Source organism: Tamandua tetradactyla, chromosome 18, assembly GCF_023851605.1.
Source record: "Tamandua tetradactyla isolate mTamTet1 chromosome 18, mTamTet1.pri, whole genome shotgun sequence".
NCBI lineage: Eukaryota > Metazoa > Chordata > Mammalia > Pilosa > Myrmecophagidae > Tamandua > Tamandua tetradactyla.
In genome coordinates, this window is record NC_135344.1 from 39,844,380 (window position 1) to 39,869,426 (window position 25,047).

Below are 25,047 nucleotides of genomic sequence, written 5' to 3' on the forward strand. Positions count from 1 at the left end.
AATATTACATAATATTTTGAATTGGAATAACAGTAATAACTGATAGTAAACCAGAGTATTAGGTTTTTCATGGATAGTTTTTTCCAAATCTATTTATGCTTATCTCAGTATTTGAACATTCACATCAACTGTTCTTTGATCTCAAGCAAGGCACTAAATAAATACAAATTTTTACTTATTTAGTTTTACAATAGTCTTTTTGTAAAAGCAATGAAATCACAGTGTTTTTATTTATAATAATTATCAATTTATTAGATAAATTTGCATAATAGTTATCCATAAACATAAATTAATGAGTCATAATGTTTTCTTTTTTCCTTTTAATCAATTGTTAAAAATAGGGATTCTGCTTTTGTTTAGTTCCTGCTCCTACCTTTGAAAAATCTAAGTTTTATTCAATCACATAGTAAACAATCTTATTTTTTTCTTTTTTTTTTTCTTCATTAACAGCAAATATCATGCCAATGCTATCCAGTATGGTAATGACTATCCACATGTGGCCATTGGGCACTTGAAATGTGTCTAGTCCAAAAATATATGCTGCATTTCTATGAAAAAAATGAATGCAAACATCTTATTAAATGTTTACATTGGTTGCATGCTGAAATGATAATATTTTCATTTCATATATTGGATTAAATAAGATATTTAAACCAATTTCACCTGTTTATTTTTAATTTTTTAATGTTACTACTAGTAAATCTCAAATTACATATGTGGCTTGCATTGTATTTATATTGGACCATTCTGGTCCAAGCAGTAAAAGTGTCTTATCCATAATGAGCATTCAGTTGGTATTCTGATGCATTGCTTGTCTCCTTCTCTACTCCATTCTTCAACTCTAATTGTTGGTACTTGGAGACAGCAGTGGTAGAAAGCATTTACTGAAAGGTAAAAAGATATTGAGAGCTCATTTAATTTATTCTTCAAACTAGAAGCCAAGGGATGTTAAAATGAACCTATGATCATATTACTATCTGTATTAAAAAATTTCAGTGGCTTCCTGTTTTCCTCAGGGTAATTTCCAGAGTCTTTAATACAGTTTATGAGGACTTGCTTTTTTCAAGCTGCATTTCTTCCTACTCACATCTGGCTTTCACATCTGAGTTGGGAAAATTTCGTTGTATCCCTTGAACAGGGTGTCTTCTCTCTTCCCTGCAGACTTTTGCACAAGCCCCAAACCCTTTTCATATGATTAATTTGTATTCATTCTTCACTTTGCCAGATCTTTTGAAAGAACTTCCCTAATTTTCTAAGACACCAAAGTTGGGTTGGACATTTCTAACATATGCTGTGATATCCCTCATATATGACGCAATTCTGCATTTTACATTTTATATATTATGCCATATTTTAAGTGTATATCAATTGTCTTTCCTTCCTGTAAGGTTTGTCAAGACACTATTAGAATTTTGGGCAGGACAATTCTTTCTTGTATGGGTCTCTCCCATGCAGTGCAGGGGTTTAGCCTACCTGGATCTTACCCATTGAGGACCCATAGTACTGCCTAATCACTATGTCAATCAGTAGCATCACTTCTTGGGCACTGCCCCTGCTCTCCCCAACCCTCACCCCACTACCCACATTCCCACCTGCCACTTTCCACTTCTCCAGATACTCTCTAGAGAAGATAATCACTGCAGCTTGAGACTCACCTGACTGTAAGTCCCACGATTCACTACTAGATTTGTTTAATACAGAATTGAGAAAGTTCAAGTGAATTATCTTCCTTATTTAGCAAATATTCATGGAATCTCACAGCCCAGCCCCCACAAGTATCCATGAATTTAGAGCTGAAGAAACTGTATTTCTCCTCATGGTCTCTGAATTCCAAGCTCATTTAAAGACCAAGAATTCTATCTTGGTGCATTTCAAATGAACATATGCAACATGCAGCTAAATAAAGTCATTTCCAACGATTAAAGGATTTAGTCCATGTTTATTGTTCAATAAGCATTTATTAAATTAGATTCCTGTGTAAGTGTATATTTTCTATAAAAGATAATGTTTGGACAAGAAATAAAAATAGGTTTAACATTTCAAGAAAAAGAAGTAATTGGGATTAATGTGGTACTTTGTTGACTAACCCATTGCTAACAAGTTTCTGTGATCCTCCAATTATTATTAAGCAGATGTAGCTTAATGCACAGACGTACTAGACATGGCTGTGGAAGAAAAGGAGGTTTTATTTACACTGGCGGGGGGCAGGAGACCATTCCCAAATCTGCCTCCTCATAGTGATTTTTCTTGTGTTTTTTATATAAGTTAGAGACAAAGAAAGTTAATCATCTTGGGTAACGTAACATTTAGCAGGGGGCCGGAGAACTTCATTAGTTTCTTATCTCAGTTATTTATTATATCTTTTAGGATTACATTCTTTAAGATACATGGTGTATGGTGCCTCTAAGTCTGGGGCAGTGAGGATTAGAAACATAAACAACAGTGATTAATGTATAGCTTAATTAGGGCCTATGTGTGAATGGGTTTTGCTTCTCTGTGAGACTAAAATTTACACATAGCTTGCTTACAGTTTCAGAGTTACATTTAAAATTCTAACACTACAATGTCTAGTGCCTGTTTTCTCCTAAATTCATCTAAATGTCAGATGAAATACTTACCTTGGCTCTCTCATTTCCATCTTCCAAGAATGGCTTCAACATTCCACCTATGCTACCCAAGATACCAGGGTTGACAAAGAGCCCCAGTATCATTGCTGAAATACCCTATATATGTGCCTTGGATCTTTTGTACTAAATAATGAAACTCAAATCTTAAGCTCTGGCCATTAATGGCACAAGATAGAAAATGGGGATTCCTTTCTGGTTCAGAGATTAAAGCCCGACCCCAGCTTTTACAATCAATATTTACGCAACTGTTATGATATTCATAAAATGGAAGCCAGCACAGGCTCAGAAAACAACCAAGTGAGCAAAATGTTTGTCTTTCTGTATCATTATAAACTGCTTAAAATCATTTTGGATTAAGGCTTGAGTGTAAATAAACTAAAAATAACATGTGTTTTTATTTTAAGGGGAAAAGAACTTAGGATCTTGGTGGCTGACATGAGAACAGAAATCAACATCTGCAGAAGAAGAGTGATGACTTTAGAATTTTGTTGTTGTTGTTAGACAGATTTTTAAACCACCTGGCACACCATCTGTGCCAAGAATCTAACAAATTAAAAGAAATGATTTGCGATGTGCAAGCCTAGAAGTACAATAGTCCTCTCCCCCTGTTCCATATTTAGTCTACCACCTGAAAATGTATATTTATGCAGAAATCAAGAATGAAACTTTTAATTCATTTCTATTTCTTTTTATTCTTTTAATTCATTTTCCTACAAGGAGGGTGTATTATTGTTTCATTTAAATGATTCAACATCCAGACTTACGATTCTTATTGATGCCGTGCCAGAAAAATATTTCACCAAGATTGACTGTGTCATCATTTCCTAGTCATAGCTCTTCTAATCAATTTTAGCAGTAATCACTATTGTATATGCTTGTCTTCCTTCTTTGTTGCATTAAAAGAATTTTTGGGTGAAGCACAATATCATTATAGTTGTATACATTCATGTATATATTTAACTGCTTATCAGACATGAATTGAACATTTCCTGAATGGAAAAGCAACAGAAAAAATTTATTTGAATAAAATTTCTTTGGATAATCATTTATCTGAATAAAATATAAATAATGCCTTCAAGGAAGTTGCATTTAAGTGGAAGAGTGAGATTTGAACAAATGGCTTGATTTAAAGACTATAAGATCAGAGTAGTTAGGAATGGGCAGTATCTGGTATATTTTGAGGATGTACTTAAGATTCCATTCTGGAACACCATGTTATGTTAGGTGCAACTTTAAAATCATATTTCAGGAGCTACCTGCTCATTTTTAGAGCTTAATTACTGGAAGCCTGAAAGTGGGCTTATTTCAAGGACTACCTCCAAAGCAATATGCTCAAATTTAAATTTTATCTGGGCAATCAATGAGATTCCTCACTGCTGGAACTCTGTTAAATATTCAACAAAGAAATTCAACAAAGAAATGTCTGGATATTGATACTACAGTGGATACCAATGGTGCCCTTCCCAGATTCCCTTTATTGAGCTACTGCGGCTGTTCTCCAGCTGCTGGAGTAACATCTGCTAATGCTTACAACAGCACATTTCTCTAGAGAATCACCCTCAGTCAAGCGTGAGTTGCCTTGCCTGGAAGGTATGCCTCTTCTCCCCACAACAGGTGGAATCAAAAGATTAGCTGACATGAAAAGCCAGCTTCCTTGCTTTAAAGTTTTCCTTTGTTATTAGGCATGATGTGCCTAACCCCTAGCAAATATCCCAAGAAACTTCCTCCCTCTGTGATTTCCAGGAAACCCCCAACCCGGCCCATACCTTCTTGCCTTCGGGCAGCTGTAATCTTGCGGTAAGCTCCCCTTTCCCCAACATCTGCCCTCTGGCAGTTGCAACCCCGTTTAACTATGGTGGTGTTTAACTTTTAAATCCTGCCAATGAAGAGTTGCCAACTCCCAACTTAGCCCCCTGCTTCCAAAACCAAGCAATGGAAGCCTGCCAACTTCCTGCTAGATAAAGAAAGCCCACTGCCTCCTTTCCCCTATTTCCCCCAATCATCCTATATAACCTGTACCCCTTCCCCGGGCTGTCGCCACTTTAGGCTTCAGCCTCTCAGCTCATAGCCTTGCAATAAGGCTCCTGTAATCGAGTTTTGGTCTCTTCTCCTACCTCCTGGTGGAGAAACTTATCATCTGGGTTGTACAATTTATACTCCACAGAGATTGAGCTGAATCTGGTCTCCAGTTTAGCACATCTGGCTTAGGTTTTTTTTTATCGTATGGGCAGGCCCAGAGAATTGAACCTAGGTCTCCGGCATGGCAGGCAAGAACTCTGCCTGCTGAGCCACCCTGGCCCGCCCAGGTTTTTCCTTGCCCTGTTGCACTTACCTCTTGCTTTTTCTTCAGATGGTGTGCCCTTAAAGAGTCATGTGCACTCAAATCCTTGTCTCAGGTTTTGATTCTAGGATATCTGACTTTACAAAAGCATGCAAAAAATAATTACGTGCAGTACATCTAACTGTAGAAGCTGCATAGTAAGTCTACTAGTAGCTCAGCCTTCCACTGCTTATTATAATATGGAATTTGGTGTACAGTGAATGTAATCTAATTCATAAATATTCACATAATAAAGGACGAAAAGAATTTCACTAAATCTAGTTTCCTTTGTAAAGCATTTCCCTTTAGAAAACATTTACTGAGAACTTCATAGGCTTGATGAAAGATATAGTGATGATTTAAAAATATCACTCTCCTCAAAACATGGTCTTAATGATCACCTGGGTCAATGTAATATGGAGGTGTTTAAAAATAGGGATGTCAGGGTTCTCAAAAGGCCTACCAAATAAGAATAATAGGGAGTGGGTTCTGGGAATCTAGATTTAAAATATTAACATCTTTACCCACCACCCTGAGGGAAAGTAAACATGAAATCACCTACAATACAAAATAGAAAGAAAAGAAAAAAAAAAAAGTTGCTTTAATAAACAAAATCACATTTGCATTGACACAGAGGAAAGAAAACATAGAAGAAAAGCCTTTTATCCTAAACTCATATATATATATAATAGTGCAGTTGATACATGTAATATACAAAACTGGTTCAAAAATGTGTGTGTGTGTGTGCATGTGTGTGTGTGCATGTGAATGTGATAAAATAAGTAAATGGGGTTAAATGCAAACAATGGTGAAACTGGGCAAAGTGTATATGTGTGTGCCTTGTACTATATATTTCTGCAGCATTGTGTAAGCTGGACAAATAGAAAGTTTTTAAAAGTAGTTCAGGACTTTGATAAGTAAGAAAATATTCTTCATGATGGAACAATGATGGCAGATTGCACAAATGAAGGATGAATGTACCAAATACCCTCCTCAGTAAGTTTTTAGAGTCTGTGGGGTTTCACCTCACAGTATCAAGGCCTTCTGTTACTGTTATTTTATTGCCTCTGCTTCTGGAAATTCCCATGGAGTATGGGAAGTATGGAGTATGAGATTCAGAGAATTCCAGTTGCTGTGCTCTTGCAGAAGCATTATAGATTCCAATTCTTTTTTTCACAGGCACGATTTTTTCCCTCTTTGCACAATGGACACTGTGCTGTTTTGAAAATATTGTGTACCCCAGAAAAGCCATGTTTTAATCCTGATTCAGTCTTGTGGAGGCAGCCATTTCTTTTATTCCTGATTCAATAATGCATGTTGGAAACTTTTGATTAAATTATCTTCAAGGAGATGTAGCATGTGCAATTGTGAGTGTAATCCTTTGATTAGATGGAGATGTGACTCCATCCATTCCAAGTGGGTCTTGATTAGTTTACTGAGATCCTTTAAAAGAGGAAACATTTTGGAGAGAGTCGGAAAAGACAGAAATGACAGACACCTCAGAGCCGACAGAAACTTCACAACAGAGATGACACAGATGTGAATATGTGGAGAACAGAGACATGGATGTTTGGAGAGGTTTGGAGTCCAGCAAATATCGCCATGAGATGTTAAGCAAACCAGAACATGGAGAGAATGAAAAGAAGGCCAAGAGATCAACGCCAATCTTGGAGAAGTAAAGTGAAGGACACCCACAAGAACAGAGGCTGAAAGCAATGGAGCCAAGGAGCAAGGGACCAGCAGATGCCAGTCACGTGACTTCCTAGCTCACACAGTTGTTCTAGACCCATTGGCCTTTCTCGATTGAAGGTAACCTCTTGTTTGTCCTTAATTTGGACATTTCCATATAACTGTAAATTGGTAACTTATTAAATTCTCCTTTTTAAAAACTGTTCCAGTTCTAGTATATTGCATTCTGGCAGCTTGCAAACTGAGAGAGACACTCTATGACCACAAAAATTGTAATTTTATGTAAATAGAATAAATTTTTCCCAGGCATATGATTTTCCTATCCACTATACCTAGCAAAGAAAGAAGCGTGGAAGAGCACATGCATGCACCGTTTTTTCCACATCCCTCCATCTCTTGCTTCTTATCTCATCTACTACGGCCATAAGCCACTTTGTAACTTGCTCAGTTTCTGGCCAATAGGAAACATCCACATTTTAGAATGTGCAAACATATCTCACCTTTCCCTTTCTCAATGAACTATGAAATACTTTTCCTGATATGCAGTTCGATCAGTTATTTCCTTATGACTGTGTGATTTGTGTACACATCTGCTGGAAACAGGAAACAATTGGTTATTACATAGTTCAGTTTATAAGTATAACTTGAAATTGATTATAGTGAATGAATGTCGCAATCACTAAAATTGTTCCTACTTTGTGTTGAGTTGGAATGTCTGAAAATCTGGTTTTCCTTGAGTGTGGAGTAGATGGGAAATGTAGAAAGATGAAATTGAAAAAATGGGATAGAGTGAAATCACAAAAGAAATTCAGTGAACAGGGTAGTATTTTGGGCCTCATTCTGCAGAAAACAGGGAGTCACTCAATGCTTTTAAAGGGAGCCATGGTATTATCTGACTGGTGATGTAAGAAGATAAATTGGCCCACAGTGTGAAGGGAAGATTGTTGAGGAAACCAGCCAGGAGACCACTGCCACAATTATCCAGCAACGGCTGCTGAGGGACTGTATGAGGAGCTGTGGCAAAAGTTCCTAATATACTGGATACCATGGCTTGTTGGATGTGGGAAGTGAGCAGAATCTAAAATGATGTTGAGTTTCAAAGAAGTTCAAATTTTCATGTTTATGAATACTGGAGAAGGTATTAATTTGGGGCCAGCCCGAACAGTGATAGTAGCTATTAGGAACTTTCCAGCCTTTAGATATGGGTTTGAATTTGATATGGAGAGATAAGAAATACAAAGAAAAAGCAACTGTTACTTCCATTCCTAAAAATATTCATATGTGTTCTCTATCGTTCTACAGCCGAAGCACACTAGTGACAACATCCCATTTTGGGAAAGCACGTAATTCCCAATGTCTTTCTATGCGTGCTATTTTGTTTTAATGAATGTCAGTAGCCTTCATCAGGGTATGATTTGGAGGATGTCATATGGAGTCAATAACTCTTTAGTGGGGCTCTCTTATACCTAGCACACATATAAATATGTTAATTATGCCTAATTGAAATAGCTCCACTCATTATAGAAATATATTTGTTCTCTTATACAGCCCTGTAGGCGAGTCATATGATAATGTTAACGCTAATTGGCATTTTGTAAATGTAGATGCAGAAATGTGGGCACCAGGTGTTGTTTTTTATTCTTTCAAATTGCATGTCTTGCTAATTTGACTTTCTCAGCACTGAAAGGTAAAGAAGACTTTTGACATGTATTTTATTCTTCAATCTTTAGGAAGACTCTCTTAGATCATGTCCATTTTTAGGTGACAACATGTTTTAGTGGTGTATTAATATGTGATCATTTTAAGCTAAGTACTCCCTATAAGTGATACCTAAGACTCTTGGAGGCATCATGAAACCAGTCTGAGTAACATATTAATTAAGTCTGTTGAACTAAATTATCCCATTGCTTAACCTACTTTATGATTTTTGAAGTAACTGCTCAATCTGCACTCAATTCAATATATTAAGGCTCTTTTAATATATTTTATATACCAGTTCGCATAAAGAAATGTTGTTGGCAATGACAAATATTTGTTTATAATTTAATTTTTCTATTCCATTTCAAAATTAATATTATAATTATAATTAACTGATCATTCTACTAAGAGCTTTTACATGCACTGAAGTATAGCACTAGCATTTCCATGAGCTAGGAACATGGAAAGCTAATATCCCTAGCATTGTTTGACTTTTCACAGCATGATTGGAACATGTTTCTTCAGAAAGAATGAGGGCTTCACTCTAAGATGACTGTTACCCATGGAGATAACCTATTTCCTACTGTACTATCATCAGTATGAGAGTTAATGAATGGGTCCTTTTTGTTTTACAGGGACAAATTTTGATAAAATAATTTAATCCACTAATTTCTAAATATGACTATGCATGAAAATAAACTGTGGGTTTTGTTTAATTTCAAATTTCAAATACACTGAATGGAATCTCTGATTACCCAGAAGATTCTTACACAATTATCCCATCATTAATCCACAAATAGATAAGTGTTTAGGAACCATTGATATGATCAACTTCATCCCTTCCACATTAAAATTCTCTAGACAAATCACTCAGTTTTCAATAAGTCGTATTGCTAGAAAAAGTGAGCACAGTTTAGCAGTCAAGAGCAAAAGGTCTGAAGCTGGTTGGCTTCAGATTTAATTCATTCACTGCCTTTCTCTGGTTATGGCAAGTTACATAATTTCTCTGAGTCTCACTTTGTACATCTATAAAATGGGTTGTTATGCATATTGAATAAGCTAAGATGTCTGACACAGAATGAAGATTATATAAACATTAAATGATAAGATATCTAGCAGTGTCATTTATAACAATGTAACACTATACATTTTTCCTGGCATACATTGATATCTTTAGAGAATGAAGCTGTGTAACAAAAGCCTGCATTTCTCATGGCAAAATGTCACACACCAGTGAAGAGTTGACAGGCCAGAAATGAAACTACAAGTTTTTCTTACTTTCACTGATTCAACAATTATATTTACAGTAAAACAGACAAATACCTAAATGCCAAAAATGTGAGAATAAGATACACTTTCTATACAAAAGAAATCAGTAATTTAATTAGCAAGTCAGCATGTTAATTAATAATTGCAGTATGAAACTAAATAAAAAAACAAATTAAGTACAAGTGAGAGTAGTTTGTACAAAGGAGTGGGTATCAGAAAAGGTAGAAGCATTTGACTTGAGTCTTGAAAGAATTGCATGACTTCACCAGACAAACTATTTTATGTTAGTCATTAATGCTGTGTGCCAGATATTTTAGGATCCTACTACTTTGGGACATATTCTTTTCCTAATCCCCCCACTGAGACAGGCAGGGCACTGGCCAGTTTTTCCCAATGAGCCAGGCTCTTCCTTCTCCCTCTGCCACTGTGATTGGCCACACTGGGGATGGTGTCTGCTCTGCCTGCTGGGTCTCTAAGTGATGAGCAGTGAATATATATGGTTAACAAGAGATGGATCTTGTTGGTTTAGTCCTCTGAGATTTTAGGATATTTATTTATTTTGAACTGCAAAATAATTCAGTGCAGGAAGACAGAAAGAGTTGCAGGTGATGGGGCATGAATGTGTGAGTCAGAGTATTCAGGGGATTTATCAGTAGTTTATTATGGCTGGAGTAGATAGTGAATCATGAGATTTGACGCTCATGAAAGAGGCAGGGTCAGTGAGAAATGAAATTTCAACAGAGGGGTTTAGATTGAGGAATAAAATGGTGAGATCTATGAACTACTAAAATATATTGGTCATTTGGCAGTGTAGAAGGTAAATTCAAGGGGACCAATTTTGAAGAGAGAGAAGCAAAGTAGCAGATTGGTTCATCCTGCTAATTCTGTTCTGCCTGTTTCTCCTATACTAAAGACAATGCTACCTAACAATGATTAGTGCCAGCCTTTAAAAGGTTTACAAATGAAACAGCTTATGTAAAATGCCAAGCCAGCATAGAACCTGGTGTGTGGAAACTGGGAGTAAACAGAAGGACCTCTTACCCCTGAAGGATTAATGTCTATTAGATGAAGGATATGTGAGTGTGTTTGTATTCTCCCTACACCTAGCTCAGCAACCTGCTGTGCTTGTTTGCAACAAAATAAGAATATGGCATTGGAAAGTAAATGCTGTGTTGGAAAACTTAAATCATGACTCCTCTGACATTTTTATAATGCCTAGATCATAGGACATTGATTTGTAAGTTTTGCATGTAATGTACCAAAGTGAAGTGATACATCATTTTTTCAGAACAGTCTCAAAAATTAGGTTATTGATTTTTCTGGTTAGTTGAATCTAACCCATTTAAATAGAACTTGGTAATTATTAATTTTAGAAAGAAAACTTTTTTTTATTGTTTTGTGCTTTATTCCACCTTCAAATTATTATTATTATTATTTTTTCTTACATGGACAGGCACCAGGAACCAAACCCGGGTCTCCGGCATAGGAGATGAAAACTCTGCCACTACACCTTCAAATATAAGGTATCAAAAATAACTTTAAGATATCTTCATAACACACATTTTCCCCACTCTGTTTACTGCATGGATTGCCCTAGAAAAGTCTTATTTTTTTTACAGCAGCCAACCCTTTTTATAAACTTGATTACCTAACTCCAAAGATTACCTTTTCCACTCCAGCTACCCAATTGCAGAGACACATTATTCAAAAAATCCTCTCTGCTTTAGAAAGCAAATGAAAACATTTTACCTTTTAATCCAACATCTACCTTTCAAGACCTGTTATTTCTTTATTCTAATTAGAAATGCTTTTCAGCAAAGGATCTCAACTCTATAGTTGTGTTGCTTGGTTTTAAATTCTACCTTCATTATTAGTGTAAAAACTTTTTACTTAGTATTTCTACACTTCAGTTTACCCAGTTCTAAAATGCAGAGAGTAGAACAGGTGTCATGACGTTGTTGGGACAACTAGATAATCTGTTCAAATGCTTGGGACGCAACATATGTTCATTTATATTAGCTATTATTACTGGTTACTTCCTAGCAGCCAGAAATCTTGTTCAATTTCCTTGATTCCAATAGAGTATCCTCACTTGATCCTCTGTCCAATTCTAGTTTTCTTCCCTTATTACTCTGCTGCTCTTCAAGTACATTTTCCAAGGAATGTCTAAATATGCTGTGCTGGTTTGAAAAGATTTATGTAGTAGAAAAGCCATATTTTGATCCTTGTCAGTCTTTTGAGAGTAACCATTTCTTCTAATCCCTATTCAGTACTATAGGTTGGAACTTGATTAAGTTATCTCCATGGAGATATAACTCAATTGTGGGTATTAAACTTGATTAGATGGAGATGTGTCTCCACCTATTTTATGAGAGTCTTGATTAGTTTACTGGAATTTTACCAAAAAAAAAAAAAAAAGCATTTTGAAGAAAGCTTAGAATACTGCAGAACCATGAAGCAGAGCCCACCAGCCAGCGACTTTCGGAGATGAAGAAGTAAAATGCCATGTGCCTTTCCAGTTGAGAGAGAAATCCTTAACATCATTGGCCTTCTTGAGCCAAAGTATCTTTCCCTAGATGTCTTAGATTGGATATTTCTATAGCCTTGCTTTAGTTGGGACATTTTCACAGCCTTAGAACTATAGACTTGCAACTTAATAAATTCCCCTCTTTAAAAGCCGTTCTATTTCTGGTATATTGTGTTCCAGCAGCTAGCAAATTAGAATAGATTTTAGTACTGGAGAAGTGGGGTGCTGCTGCAGTTGGCAAATATCAAACTTGTTGGAACAGCTGTTTAAATGGATAAGGGGAAGATTTTGCAAGTTGTGAGGAGCTTGATAGAGAAGGCCTAGAATGCTTTGAAGAGACTGTTGGTAGAAATGTGGACTCTAAAGCTACCTCTGATGAGGCTCTAGACAGAAATGAGGCATGTGTTATTGCAAACTGAAAGGAAGGTGGGCCTTGTTTTAAAATGGCAGATAATCTGGCAAAATTGACTAGTGGCTTTGGCTAGAAGGCAGATTTTAAAAGCCACGAACTTGGATATTTAGCACTTTTTAAAAAAATAAGTTACCTTTGTAACTATAGGCTACAACTGGGTTCATTGTGTTGCAGAGTCCTATGTTTTATCTTGTAATCTTTGTTTTAGTAATATATACAACCTAAAATTTCCCCTTTTAACCACATTCACCTGTATATTTCAGTGCTATTGATTATACTCATAATAACTTCCATCTCCAGATCTTTATCATCAACCTAAATAGAAACTCTATACAAGTTAAGGAACAACTCCCCATTCTCTTAACCTAGCCTATCTCCTGGTAACCTATATTCTAGATACTAACTCTGTGAGTTTGCTTATAACAATCAGTTCATAACAGTGGGATTATACAGTATTTGCCCTATTCTGTCTGGCTTAACTCAACATAATATCTTCAAGGTTTGTCCATCTTGACAAGTTTCAAAGCTTCATTCCTTTTTACAGCTGAATAATATTCCACTATATGTAAACACCACATTTTATTTATCATTCATCAATTGATGGACACTTGGGTTGTGGCCATGCTTTGGCAATTTGAATAATGTTGCTATGAACATTGTGTGTGAATATCTGTTCAAGTCCCTGCTTTCAGTTCTTCAGGGTATATATAGTAGGATTGCCAGATCATATGATAATTCTATACTCAGATTCCTGAGGAATTGTTTTCCAGGGCAGCTGCACCAGTTTCCCTTGCCACCAGCAATGTATGAGTGTTTCTATTTCTCCACATCCTCTCTTACACTTACAGTTTTCTGCTTCTTAAATAGCTGCCATTTTAGTAGGTGTGAAATGATATCTGATTGTGGCTTTGATTTGCAAAACCATTGCCTATCACCAGATCCTGAAGATACTTCCCTACATTCTTTTCTAGGAGTTTTATAGTCCTGGTTCTTATATTTAAATGTTTCAACCATTCCGAGTTGATTTTTAGAGTTCGTATGATGTGAGATAAGGTCCTCTTTCATTTTTTTGCATATGGTTATACAGTTTTACCAGTGCTGTTTTTTGAAGTGTCTAGCTTTCCTAGTGGGCAGTTTTCCCAAAAATCAATTGACCATCGAAATGAGGGTCTATTTCCCTATGCAAGTAACATGTTGTTTTGACTACCGTAGCTTTGCAATATGATTTAAAATCAGGAAGTGTGAGGCCTCCAACTTTGTTTTTTTCCAGTGTTCTCTCATCTTCCTTTTTTTTTTTTTAAGAGTTTGAGGAGGATTAAATTAATTCTTTTGAAATAATTGGTAGAATTCACCTGTGAAATCATCTGGTTCTGGACTTTTTCCTTGTTAGGAGGTTTTTGATATTTGATTTCATCTCTTTATTTATAATTGGTCTGTTGAGGTCTTCTATTTCTTCTAGAGTCAGTGTGGGTTGTTCATGTGTTTCTAGGAATTTGCCAATTTCATCTAAGTTGTCTAATTTGTTGGCATATAGTTGTTCATAGTATTCTCTTTTGATCCTTCTTATTTCTGTGGGATCAGTAGTATGGCTCCCCCTCTCTTTTCTGATTTTATTTGCATCCTCCTCCTCCTTCTCTCTTTCTCACTCTCAATCTCATATCAGTCTAGCTAAGGGTTTGTAATTTTATTGATCTTCTAAAAGAGACAACTTTTGGTCTTGCTAATTCTATTGTTTCATTTTCAATTTCCAATAAATTTCATTTATTTCTGCTCTAATACTTATTTCTTTCCTTCTGCTTGTTTTGGGGTTAGTTATTATTCTATTTCTAGTTCCTCCAGGTTTGTAGTTAGTTCGTTGATATTAGCTCTTTCTTCTTTTTTAATGTAAGTTATAAATTTCTCTTTCAGCACTGTCCTCATGCATGCCTTAAGTTTTGATATGTTGGGTTCTAATTTTCATTTGTTTTGAGCTATTTATTGATTTCCCTTGTAATTTCTTCTTTGACTTGCTGATTGTTTAACAACGTGTTTTCTAACTTCCATATATTTGTGAATTTCCCAGTTCTCTGCCCATAATTGATTTCCAGCTTCATTCCATTATCATCAGAGAAAGTGCTTTGTATAATTCAGACTTTTTAAATTTATTGAGTCTTGTGACCCAGCATGTGCTCTACCCTGGAGAATGATCCCATGCACACTTAGAAAAATGTATAATCTACTGTTCTGGGGTGCAATAATCTGTTTGTGTCTGTTAAGTCTAGTTCATTTATTATTTTATTCAAGTTCTGTTTCCTTATTGATCTATATTGTCTATATTGATCTATATTGGCCTATATGTTCTATCTATTGGTGGTAAAGGCATATATAACTCTCCAATTCTTATTGTAGACACACCAATCCTTCCCTTCAATTTTGCCAGTGTTTGCCTCATCTATTTTGGTGGGAACATGATTAGGTGTATAGATATTTATGATTGTTATTTCTTGGTGGATTGCCCCTTTTATTTACACATAAGGTACTTTTTGGCTCTTATAACAGCTTTGCACTTAAAGTCTATTTTGCCTGATATTAGCATAGCTACCCTAGCTCTTTTTGGTCACTGTTTGCATGGAATATCTTTCTCCAACCTTTTACTTTCAACCTATTTGTGGTTTTGGGTTTAAGGAGAATCTCTTGTAAATGGCATATAGTATATCATGTTTTTTCATCCATTCTGCTAATCTGTGTCTTTTGATTGGGGAGTTGAATCCAGTAAAATTCAGTCTTATTACTATAAAAGCATTTACTTCACCCATTTTATCCTTTGGATTTTATATGTCATATCTTATGTTTTCTCTCTTTTTTACCCTTTTATTAACACTTACTAATAATTTTCATTTCTGTACTGTTCTCTATGCCTCTGTCTCCTGCCTTTTCCTTTCAGTTAGAGCAAGAAGATGAAACAACATTTCAAGAAAATGATGGAGCAGGCATGCTTCTGAAGAGTGAATTTCAGAAGACACAGTGAAAGAGTATGTGGCTTATGAAGGGCATAATTGTGGGTTATTGTAGGAGATATTCAGAGCTATAGTGTAAGAAGATCCTGGGAAATCAAGGATCATATTATGGACTTGAATTTCTTTCAGAACCTGAGGAAAACAGGATGTAGGACTCCATTAGTTGTAGCAGTCTTTAGCAAAGATGGTCTACTTTCGGCCTCTTCTTAGAAGTCTGCATTTAGGCTGTTTCAGTGTTGAAGCCTGAGATTATACCAATGATAATATTTCATATTTTAATTTTTCCTTCTAATAATTCTATGGAATGAGAAACTGTATATTAAAGCTATTGAAACAGTGAAATAAATGAGTAATAGTCTGAGATTAGTATTTGCAATAATCATTCAGTGCAGATTTTATTACATTTTTAGCACCTTTAAGTTGTTTTCTATTTTGTCAGTGTCCAACATGTTAAGGATGCTGATCCAGTAATCTCAATTTAGTTAAGTTGTATTATTACTTTATTTTCTCACATAGGCTGTAATAGAAAGATCACAGTAGTTGGAGTCAGACTACCAGTTTAGTTATATATCTCATCTCTGTAATTATGCTTCTCAACGCAACATGTGCATTAGAATCACTTGGGGGAACTCTTGAATATAACGATACCCAGGGCCCACTCTAGAAAAATTATTCAGAATTCTGGGGATGGGGTTGAGGCATTGGTAGCTTTTCAAAGCTCTCTCTGCCATTCTACTGTGAAGCCAGAATTGAGAATCTTTGTCTTACAGCTTGCTGATAATTGCCAATGTGTAAGTACCAATGTAGCTAACCTTTTTGAGCTTTGATTTTTCATGCCTAAAAATAGGAATAATGATCCTTTCTTGACTGATTATTATAAAAATGAAATATTCATACTTAAAACTTAGCTCTGACACTTTAATAAAAATACATGCACTGCATCTATCACAAGGCCTTCCTTTCTTGTAATCAACCCATTGTTTTACTCAACAGAAGTTACAAATAGGACCCAAAAAATTACTATGTAGGCAGCAAGTGATTTTGAGATGATGACTCATAGATTTTAAGTTACTGTGTGGCCTATTCATACATCAATACCTGATTCAAAGCCAACTTTTAGGTAGAAAGAGATACAAGTAACCTTGCTTAAGAAGGTTGGCTGTAGGCCTTTTGATTTTCAAACTTTTTATTTTCTAGCAATTTCAAATTTACAAAAATGTTGCAAGCAATAGTACAAGGAATTTCTGTATATGCTTTACCCAGATCTGCCAAATATTTGCATTTCGTCTCCTTTGCTTTAGTATTTATTGTAATCCTTTTATTTTCTGAATCCTTTGAAAATAAGGTGAGAGTATTGTACCTTTTTGCCATTAAGTATTTGTATTCATATTTCCTAAAACAAGGAAATTTTCTTATAGAACTATATGACATTTATCAAAATCAGGAAATCTGTCATTGATACAATATGATCATCTAATCCACGTTCTATGTTCAAATTTCAGCAATTATACCTATGGAGGTCCATTTTTAAGTGTTTTCTAGCTAGGATTTTCATAGAGTCTATTTCAACATGTATAATGGAGTTAGGACCTCACTCAGGTAATTGTGGTTGCCCCAGGACATAAGCAATTCAGATGGTATGACCACAGACTTCCAAATAAACTGTCATATGTCAGTCTGCTACTTCAAACCTCACCTGGCTCCACTACTTTCAGACCAAGCCACACCAGCCTTTACCATTCTCCAGGTGAAACCTTTGCATAGTAGATATCAGAAAACATTTGTTGATAGAATAAACAAACGAAAGGAAAACCTGTACTTTCTACCACCTGGAATACTTATTCCCTCTACTCTGTACAATCAAAATCACCCTTCTGTAGCTATAGTAATCATTCTTAATGAATCATGCATAGAATAATTATTGATTGTCTATTTATGTGCTAGGCTATGGATTAGGGGCCAGGAATTCAATAGTAAATAAGTTGGATAATGTTCCTACCTCATGGCACTTTCATTCTAATGAAGGGGGTCTCCTCTTTTCTGACCACATGTTTTAAAAACCTTTTTCATTGTATAATCTAACATATATACAAAGCAAAGAAAGAAAAAAAAAAAAAAACAATGGTTTTCAAAGCACTCTTCAACAAGTAGTTACAGGACAGATTCCAGAGTTTGTCATGGGCCACGATGCCATCATCTCAGATCTTTCCTTCTAGCTGTTCTAAAACATTAGAGGCTAAAAGGAATAAATTTTTATCACAACTGACTTTTTTTCTCTTTTGTGAAAAATAACATATGCTCAAAACAGCAATAAATTTCAAAGCACAGCACAACACTTAGCTGGGTGCAGAACAGATTTCAGAGTTTGGTATGGGTTACAATTCCACAATTTTAGGTTTTTGCTTCTAGCTGCCCTAAGATACTGGAGATGAAAAAGAAATATCGATATAATGATTCAACAATCATACTCATTTGTTAAACCCTACCTTCTCTATAACTCCAGCATCACCTTGATTTTTCTATCCCACTCTTTAGGGGTATTTGTGCTATGCCCATTCTAACTTTTACATGTTGGAAGGGGTTATTGATAATATGGGGTAGGGAGATGGAACCAGCTGTTCTGAAAAGGCTGGCCCCTCTAGGTTTCAGGACTTATCTGGTCCAGGGATCCATCCGGGGGTTGTAGGTTTCTGGAAAGTTACCCTGGTACATGGAATCTTTGTAGAATCTTATATATTGCCATAGATGTTCTTTAGGATTGGCTGGAATGGTTAGATTGGGGTTTGGCAAGTTATGGAAGGTAGCAATGTCTAACTGCAACCTGCATAAGAGTGACCTCCAGAGCAGCCTCTCAATTCTATTTGAACTTTCTCAGCCACTGATACTTTGTTACACTTCTTTTCCCCCTTTTAGTCAGGATAGCATTTGTTGATCCCATGGATGAGGGCCAGGCTCATTCCTAGAAGTCATCTCCCATGCTGCCAGGGAGACCTTCCCCCCCTGGATGTCATGTCCCACGTAGAGGGGAGAGCAATAATTTCACTTGCGGAGTTGAGCTTAGAGTGAGTGAGGCCACATCTGGGCAACAAAAGATCCTGACCGATTTGAATATCTAAAATTGAGCATCTCCTGTTGTGTATTTTACTATGTTATACATCCTTAGGTGGTTTGTTTGCATATTTTGTCTTTAGGCCATTGATAAAACTTAAGAGTTTGAGGTTCAGGGTCTGATTGCTTTGGTCTAAGTACTTGCTCTGCAGCTTGCTAGCCATGTGATAGTAAACAGTTCTCTTTACCATTGGAAGCTTTTCTGGAGTAACACCAAGACCACTTACACCACAGTGCAAAGGAGATGATGCTTGCAAAGCTCCTAACAGAGTGCCAGGCACAATGTAAATATTAACCATCAACTGTTAGGATTAAGTATTAATTTTGAGGACTGGGCTTTCTGCTTATACATTTTCTTTTCATGTCCCATAGCAATCAGAGTGGTTCTGGAGTCACAGGCAGGTACACAGTAAATTCTTAATGAATTTAACTAAGTTGAAAACAAATAAAGCTGTGAAAAAGGGTTCATCTAGAAATAATTTGCCAAATATCTATACATAAAACTTTTACTGTTTTTGCTGATATAAGAAAAATAAAAACTTGTCTTTCTAAATGTCTATTCTAATGTTCTATTCTTTCTACTCCATCGAGGTAACATGCTTTACTCTGGAATAATGATTACTTTTTAATAATAATTACTTATTATTCACACCATCATTTGGCAAAATTTTAATGTTGTTTATTTTGTTATTAATATACTTGTAAGCATGAAATAAGCATCTGAAAAACACTTATAGGAAGGTAGCAAGTCCTTTAGACTGAGAAACTGAAATAACAAAGTAACCATCCATAAAACAGAAATGATAACATATATTTCCTAACTTTATTGTAAGGCTCAGTGAGATAGTTTATATGAAATCTATTTAGCGATAAGGAGGTATAGTGGCTATTGTAATTGATATTTAATTTTACATTAATTATGGTCAAATCTAACATCATGATTGGATTCAGGCTACTTGATCTTGTTCATGATAAAGATAATGGAATCAAGAGCAGTTAAGTCAATGGATATGCTGTACACATATGTACTACAGAACATTATCTTTCCTCCTTTGAACAACAGTCTTAGATCCCATTCCATCTTCCTTATAGTTAATAGGAAAGCCACGAGGAAGCAGAAGTGGAGGAGTGGGCCAAGCAGCAGATTTCCAGCAGGGAACCTCTGCCCCCCCCCCCCCCCTTGGTAGGTGACTACTGATATTCTTTAATAGCACCATGCTTTTTTATTACAAGATCAGAGATAAAGCTTAAATTGCAAATTCCCACTGAAAAAGCAACACTGATTTAATCATGTTCAAAAAAGTTGTAACTGATTTTATGGGAAGATAGGTATTCACTTGTCTGTTTACTGAGAGCAAGTTTGATGAGGGAAGTCAGAGAGAGAATACACTGTGTCCAAGTAATAACTTGAGAGGAAATTATAAAAGAGGGAAAAGGGAACAAGAAATGAAGGTCCCCAGAGTAAGGCCACACTCTACTACTATTATATTTGTTAATGACTTCTTGTAGTTGAAGCATTCGAAAGAGATTTATTTTCAAAATTCTATTCCTTAGAACTAAAACTCCACGTCTGTGGGCCCCCCACACCACCCCCAGAGGAGCTTAGGGAAGAGGAGACAGGGGAAAGGGGCCTTCTTCGGCCCACATGTCTGCCCTGTTACTCAGGCCGTCCACCAGCTCCAGAGCTCAGGGAGGACCCCTGATAAGTATGTGTACGTGTGCTGGTGCCAGCAGCGTGGGACACTATCTTTTTGCTTCTGGTTTACTTCAACCTTGAGAATCATGGATTTTGTATCCAGCTTGCAAAAAATCATAAATATGGCCTACTTTTTTACTTTCTGTCTTCCTGTATCTGCCTTCAGTGCCCTCACTCCCTTCTTTCATCCTGTTTTTGCTGCTGCTTTGTTTGTACTCAGACCCCACCCCCACCCCCCACCCTGAGCTCACTCTCCATGGGCGGGACACAAACATTTGAACCTGAACTTTACTCCATCCATATATTTGTGGAAGTTCTACGTTTATCTCATGATCTAGTGTTTGTGGTCTTAAGATAAGCAGTTAATAAATTGATAAGTTGTTTTGTTTTTGTTTTTGTTTTTACTACAATTCTAAAATTCCAGTAATGGAAAGAACATTGATTTGGTAATCACATTTCCACCTTCAAATGTTGTCTTTGTCGTATAACAACTATGTGACTTTGAATGACTTGTTTAACCTCATGAAAGCAGAATCAGGTTTCTCTTCAAGGTAGGAAACGGGCATTCTATAATGATTTAAACATTGTTCCAAATCACAGACAAGAGTAAATCAGGCTTTTCTCTTAATTTTCCAAGTTTTACTCTTATGTGTGTTTTCTTAAGATAAACATTTAAACATTTTTAGAATAGTTTAGATTTCTTTAGTATTTTTAGTTTTGGATAAATATTTTTCTTCATTCTTTCAACTTGATGTTAAAGAAAATCTGGTTATAAATTCCTAAGAAACAATATTGTAAAGCAGAGATTCAAAGAGAACTATTACATATACTTGATTTCTTGGAGAATGAAAAACATTTCTGCATGATATTAAATCAAAATGATACTGTCCACACAAAACAAATAGGTAGTAAGATTGAAGGAGGTTGAAGTGAAAATCAGTATATTCTATAATTTTTCTGTTTTGCGATTTGTATGTGTTTTTTGGAGTGAAAAAGGTAGCATGTCACTTATATTTCTACTACAGTGATGACCCAAAACACCTAAATTTCCTAGTATTCCTAGGTCATTCCTGGAAATGGATAATGAATAGTTTCCACTTAACTTTCTCATTCTTGCATTGAATGATTTGGCATACTGGATTTCAAGAACAATTCCAGGCAATTAAGTTATCACATCAAGACAGTATTATTTTCCCACAGTTGAATATATGCACTCCTATATTGATTCTACTGGCTTTTTGTGTGGTAGTTCTACCACCAGAAACAGACCATGAATTCAATAAGGGCATTGATTATGCACTGGCCCTCTTTTACCTTCTCTAGCTACAGCATTCTACAGGGAGATTTTGAAAGAAATTCCTTATTTGAGCACATCAGTATTATTTTCAATCACCATACACTATAGAAGATCAAACAATACTCTTGTAAACCTTGAAAATAGAAATGCTTTTTATTGGTTTTAGTAGTTGCACATGACGTGGTTGTTACAGAACCCCAAATGAGCACACTCTACCACCTATCTTAGTCAAGCAAGAGGCATATAAGCTTTTAAGCATTATGAAATAACATAATCATTGTTGGTTTTATTACTATGAATAGTTGCCTGAAACTTCTGCAAGGATAAACTAATGCTGCCTAATAAACAAAAAAGACATTTGATAAACTAATGAATATTTATTGCTTATGTGTGTTTGTATGCAGATACACTTAAAGTTCACTCCCATGCACATTATATCACAGTATGAATTACACATTGTATCTATAAAATTCATTTTAAAAAGCATGTGGATAAAACATAATATAGAAATGCTTATTTGGTCTAATTTCTTATATTTAACCTTTAAACATTTACCAATGTAAATCATTGTCATTTGCACAATGCCCCTCCTCCCCCTTGCTTTTACTGCTCTAACTGGTTTTACTTGTAATTTTGCATTTAAGACAGAGCCAGAGCTTTCAGTATTCTCAGAGGAATACTCTACTAACCACACTACTCAGAGAAAAATCACTGATCTTGATGAACACCTCACTACTTAGAGAAAAATCACTGATCTTTATGAACATTAAGGATTACATATTTTACTAACAATTCATCCCTCCAGCAAGAGCAAGCTTGCTGATCTCTCCTGTGCATTCACAGTGCTTAAACTGTAAATGGCTCAAATGCAGGAGGGAGATGGTGCAGCTAATTTCATACTTGGAAGCCTTTCTAATATGCAAAATGGGAATCTTTTAGGTAAATAGTCTATTGTCCTGCCCACATTCTCCAGACATGACTTGAACTTACACACACTTAGTGCTGGGAAGGTGCTTCATCAGCAGTCTTTGACATATCTTCTTTTCCTTGAAATGGCTGCTTTCAGATCTAGTAAGGCAACCTGTAGGAGAGGCAAGGGAATGGTGGCCAATCAGGTCCAAGAGGCTGCCTTGTTCTGCTTCAAAAGAAAACCTGGAGCCTGGGAAGGGTTCTTTGGTCTCCTAGTCAGTTCAGAAAGTGTGATGGGCATCTGTGGAGGCCAATATTGCTTTTTCTCTGTGACAGCAGAGTTCTAAGGTCAGCTGTGTCAATCTCAAAGAAGAGTAATTCTTCCTGTCACATGCTGGGCCTTTCCCCTAGCATGAGGAACCCATATGAGGTGGTAATTTGGGGGAGGTATAGAAATGATAGGGCAGTCTGGGTCGCTGGGTCTGGGTGATCCATCATTCTTTGAACGTTGGTGCAGTCAGCAAGACCTTCAGGCAAACACAGAGAATCTTTTTGTTCAGGGTTTATCTTTTGCTCACACACTTCTTTTTTACGAAGATTCTAATTTGTATGGAGTTGGTGGGGATTCACTGTTTATCACATCAGACGGCCTTCTCTCTAGATACCAGTCTTCTGGGAATTTGACAGATTTTAGATGAAAGTACACATGTACCATATCTAAAGAGGGGATAAAGAAATCAGGGGTGTGATTGGGAGTCATAGCAACTTGGAAAAAAAAGTCCTTGTTTTTACATGTTAGTTTATCTTTTGCTGCAGGCTTTTTTAGACTGGAGCTGGTCCAAACAAACATGCTTTCAGTAGTACTCTTCACTGCAAGATGTGATGCTGCCCACAGCATGATTTCAACCTGAAGGTAGTTTGAGTCCCAGGCTGTGAGGTGATTGAAATCGCTCTCCTGAAATGTTGGAAGGGAACTTGTTGCCTTTTATTAAACCAGACAGCTCTCATTACGTCACACCACGGTCACATATGTCATTGGCATAGCAACAGGAGATAAAGAGCCTGTTATACCCCACTTCAAACTCACCCTGATTCATGCAGCTCCATTACATTGAAGCAGCTCAAAGTGTTTCACATAAAACATGTTTTTTTAAATCTCACACATCTGAGGTGCAAAGTTTAGGAAAGAAAGCTGAGTAAAGTAAAATTATTTGGCAAAATTATTTTGTAGGATACACTTTTTTAATATTATATATATTTATTTTATATACAATGTATAGACTTGAAAGTTTGCTGGTAAAAATGAGCAGGAGGATAAAAAAAGGCTTGTCAATATACTAAATATATACTAAAAATTTGGATACAGTTGGAGTCACTACAGGGGCATCTGTATGTAATTTATAGTGTCCTTATTGATAACATTTATGCTTGTTTTTCATGTTTAGAACACAGCTCTTTCCATTTCCAAAAGCATTTGGAAATTTTATTTTGCTATTTTATATTAAGCATGCCCTAAAGGCTCAGTAATGTACTAATTCACATGGAGGGATTAACATACCACCCCTGACCTTCAGGAACACACACTGTAGACATTTAGTCTTGCAAAAATGATTACAGTGAGAGTAGTATAAATGAAAATGCTGAACTGTGTTTCATGCAGGTATGTGTGATTCGTAGAAGCATGGGCTATTGTAATTAAGGGAAATTGTGGATGAGGCAAAAGCAGTCATCATCTTATGGAGAAAAAAAAGGAAAAGGGCACGGTGCTGGGCATAGAGATAGGACTGTGTACCTTGGTTGTATGGACAGTGGAGAGACTGGCCCAGCCCGGGTGGTGGGGATTATATGCACAAGAAACATAAGGTTGATTAGTAAGTGATGGGAACAGACACCTATGGGGGCTTGAAAAATAAAAAGAGAAGGATAAAATGCATGTACCAGACAATCAGGACACACTACTACTTTGAGAAAATAACTGCAGGCAGTGATTAGGTCAAAGGCTCCACACTGCCTGTCCATGCAGGGGTGAATCCTGCACTCTGGTCTAACTGAAGCTTGCTTTAAGAGCCGATTGCTATTTTGCACTTCCTAGGATACTGGACGTCTCACCTAATCATTCGCTCATCATGTGCTGCATTCAGCTGCCCTGCACTGTAGTGCTCTGTCAAACTATCTAGCTTGCAAGAAAGAACAGATCTGCTATAGCATTTGAAGTTGGGCTTCAATGGGGCCTCTGATGGCGTCTTCAGCCCTCCTTCCTCCAACAGGCAAAATAGCACTTGTAAGAACTAACTTTGCTTTTCATTCATGTGCACGCTATTAAAACAACTAAATCTTTGGAGTAAGATTTGATCATTTTGATCAGCCTTGTGGTATTTGAGGCAGCAGATTGAGTGACAAACTCTCTCTGTAGACTGAGGCTGCTCTTGCTACTGTGGAGGCAGCTAGATTATAGTGGAATGCTAAAGGGTATTGATTCAAAAGTCCACATTTGGTTCA

The 25,047-nt window shown here is 36.3% G+C and overlaps 1 long non-coding RNA gene across 2 annotated transcripts in view; it reads right to left on the minus strand.

Annotated features, from left to right (window-relative positions):
- Positions 1-4,954: 4,954 nt before the first annotated feature.
- The window catches only part of LOC143662132 (uncharacterized), a 326,678-nt gene continuing 306,585 nt past the window's right edge, over positions 4,955-25,047 (minus strand). For both annotated transcript variants that reach the window (XR_013165165.1, XR_013165164.1), the window contains exons 5-6: positions 7,137-7,226; positions 4,955-5,045 (exon numbers count right to left, since the gene is read on the minus strand). This is a non-coding gene — a long non-coding RNA (uncharacterized LOC143662132). The remainder of the gene's footprint in view (positions 5,046-7,136; positions 7,227-25,047) is intronic.